Consider the following 3,934-nt stretch of genomic DNA (forward strand, 5'->3'; position numbering starts at 1 on the left):
GATGGCATCACTGACTCGATGGACGTGAGTCTGAGTGAACTCCGGGAGTTGGTGATGGACAGGGAGGCCTGGCGTGCTGCGATTCATGGGGTTGCAAAGAGTTGGACACGACTGAGCGATTGATCTGAACTGAACTGAACTGAATCCCATTCACGAGGGCTCCACCTTTATATCTACACCCAAAGACATGCCCCAACACACACCTACTAATGCTGCACATTGAGGATTAGGTCTTAACATGAATTTTGCCTTCCAATTTAGAAGTGTGGGAGAATGGGTTGACAAGAGAATTTTGCGGACCCATTTGAAACCATAGTAATGAAGTTACATCAGTTAGCATGGCTTTGTGTATTCTTCAGATTCCTTTGATATAGTGACTGAGTAGATAGTTGGCCTGGGGGTGGGGTCTATTTACAGTAAATGTGCCCGAGGAAGGGCAAAGGAGTTGAGAGTGATTATAAGGGAAGGATTACAATGAACCATGAGATGCTGGAGGAGTAAAGAGCCTTTTTTTTTTTTTTGCTGAGTCAATTCAATCGTGCCCCATTATTTGAGACCCTATGGACTGTAGCCTTCCAGGCTCCTGTGTCCATAGGATTCTGTAGGCAAGAATACTGGAATGGGTTGCCATGTCCTTCTTCAGGGCATCTTCCCAACTCAGGGAAGAACCTGTGTCTCTTAGGTCTGCTTGCTTTGACAGGAGGGATCTTTACCACCAGCACCACCTGGGAAGCCCTAGTAAAGAGCCAGGAATAGGCAAAACAGTTCTGGAGGCCTGGCCCTACCAGATATGAGAAATTTCTGTGAGGCTAATGGGCTTCTCAGGTGGCACTAGAGGTAAAAAACCTGCCTGACAATGAAGGATATGTAAGAGACAAGGGTTCCATCCTTTGGTCTGGAAGATCCCCTCATGGCAACCCATTCCAGTATTCTTGCATGGAGAATCCCATGGACAGAGGAGCCTGGCAGGCTGCAGTCTACAAGGTTTCACAGAGTCAGACACGACTGAAGCGACTTAGCATGCATGCAAGTAAGATAGAGTAGTGTTAGTACAGAAGTTGATAACTTGACTAATGAATAGAATACAGAGTCCAGCAAAAGACTCCTATAGAAGGAGTATAGAATGTTATTAAGTGACAGAATTAGATGTCAAATCAGTGTGTAAAAGAAGAATTGTCAAACAGATGGAGCCACACAAAAAGTGGTTACCCAGATTAAACTGATCACCATTTCAGGCTAAAAACAAATATCAGTTCCAGGCAGATTGAGACACTATATGTCAACAGTAAAATTTAAAAATTCTGAATAGAAAACAAAGGTATCTCCATGAACTTAGGAAAGGAAACTATTTCTAAATAAGAGGAATGATAAATTTGACCATATTAAGAACTTTGTTTTAAAAAAAAAATACACCTGAAAGAAAGAAAAAGAAGTTACAACCTGAGTTGATAGTCACAGGAAGTGTTCATTTAAAGTTGGGATAGATTATTCCTTAAAAGTTGAGTAAAACATCCTGTAAAATCATCTGGGCTAGGTGCTTTCTTTGTGGAAAGGTTATAAACAGCTTAAATATCTTTTAAATTAAATCTGATGTAAACTAAATGTCTAGTTACGGAATGATTCAGAGAACCATGATTTCTTCTTGAGTCAGATTTGGTAAGTCATTTTTTAGAGTTTGTCTATTTCATCTAAGTTTTCAAAATTATTTCATAAAGTTGTTATGACATTCTATTATGCATGAATGCATGTGTTATATATACTTGTTGCAAGTTGTTTTAACAATGAGTGTAAAATGCTATATATAGTACTACACAGGTTATCTCTTTTCAAGTGAGTTTTGGTAATGTGCACATTTCAAAGTATTTGGTCTATTGTTATCTAAGTTGTCAAATGTATGGGCATAAAGTTGTTTGTAGTTCCTTTATAATCTTTTTAATATTCGTAGATTTATAATGATGTCTCATCTCCCATTCCTGATATTGATAATCTGCATCTTCTTTCTCTTTTTTTTCCTTTTTTTCTAATTTTACAATAGCCACCCTCAGTTCAGTCAGTTCAGTTGCTCAATTCAGTTGCTCAATCGTGTCTGACTCTTTGTGACCCCATGGATTGCACCACGCCAGGCTTCCCTATCCATCACCAACTCCTGGAACTTGTTCAAACTCATGTCCATCAAGTTGGCGATGCCATCCAACCAACTCACCCTCTGTCGTCCCCTTCTCCTCCTGCCTTCAATCTTTCCCAGCATCAGGGTCTTTTCCAGTGAGTCAGTTAGTCACATTGGGTAGCCAAAGTATTGGAGTTTGAAGTTCAGCATCAGTCCTTCCAATGAATAGTCAGAACTGATTTCCTCTAGGTTTGACTGGTTTGATCTCCTTGCTGTCCAGGGGACTCTCAAGAGTCTTCTCCAAAACCAGAGTTCAAAAGCATCAATTCTTCAGTGCTCAGCTTTCGTTATGGTCCAACTCTCACATTCATTCATGACTACTGGAAAAATCACAGCTTTGACTAGACAGACCTTTGTCAGGAAAGTAATATTTCTGCTTATTAATATGCTCTCTAGGTTTGTCGTAACCTTTCTTCCAAGGAGCAAGCATCTTTTAATTTCATGCCTGCAGTCACCATCTGCAGTGATTTTGGAGCCCAAGAAAATAAAGCCTCTCACTGTTTACATTGTTTCCCCATCTGTCTGCCATGAAGTAATGGGACCAGGTGCCATGATCTTTGGTTTTTGAATGTTGAGCTTTAAGCCAGCTTTTTTCACTCTCCTCTTTCACTTTCATCAAGAGGCTCTTTAGTTTCTCTTTGTTTTCTGCCATAAGGGTGGTATCATCTGCATATCTGAGGTTATTGATATTTCTCCCAGCAATCTTGATTCCAGCATGTGCTTCATCCAGTCCAGCATTTTGCATGATGTACTCTGCATACAATTTAAATAAGCAAGGTGACAATATGTAGCCTTGACATACTCCTTTCCCAATTGGAACCAGCCTGTTGTTCCATGTCCAGTTCTGTTGCTTCTTAACCTGCATACAGATTTCTCAAGGGGCAGGTAAGATGGTCTGGTATTCCTATTTCTTTAAGAATTTTCCAGTGTGTTGTGATCCACACAGTCAAATGCTTTGGCATAGTCAACGAAATAGAAGTAGATTTTTTTTCTGGAATTTTCTTGCTTTTTCAATGATCCACTGAATGTTGGCAATTTGAACTCTGGTTCCTCTGCCTTTTCTAAATCCAGCTTGAACATCTGGAAGTTCTCAGTTCATGTACTGTTGAAGCCTGGCTTGGAGAATTTTGAGCATCACACTGCTAGCGTGTGTATGTGTGTGTGTTAGTTGTTCAGTTGTGCCCAACTCTTTGCGACCCCGTAAACTGCAGCCTGCCAGGCTCCTCTCTCCATGGCATTTTCCAGGCAAGGATGCTAGAGTGGGTTGCCTTTTCCTTCCCTAGCATGTGAGATGAGTGCAATTGTGCAGTAGTCTGAATATTCTTTGGCATTGCTGTTCTTTGGGATTGGAATGAAAACTGACCTTTTCCAGTCCTGTGGCCACTGCTGAGTTTTCCAAATTCACTGGCATACTGAGTGCAGCACTTTCACAGCATCATCTTTTAGGTTTTGAAATAGCTCAACTGGAATTCCATCACCTCCACTAGGTTTGTTCATAGTGATGCTTCCTAAGGCCTACTTGACTTCGCACTCCAGGATGTCTGACTCTGGTTGAGTAATCACACCGTTTTGGTTATCTGGGTCATTCAGATCTTTTTTGTATAGTTCTTCTGTGTATTCTTGCCACCTCTTCTTAATATCTTCTGCTTCTGTGAAATTCATACTATTTCTGTCTTTTATTGTGCCCATCTTTGTGTGAAATATTCCCTTGGTATCTCTAATTTTCTTGAAGTTTTTACATTTTTTAAAAAGTACACTTTTCGGTTT

The sequence above is a fragment of the Bison bison genome, unplaced genomic scaffold, assembly GCF_000754665.1.
Source record: "Bison bison bison isolate TAMUID 2011002044 unplaced genomic scaffold, Bison_UMD1.0 scf7180017864490, whole genome shotgun sequence".
NCBI lineage: Eukaryota > Metazoa > Chordata > Mammalia > Artiodactyla > Bovidae > Bison > Bison bison.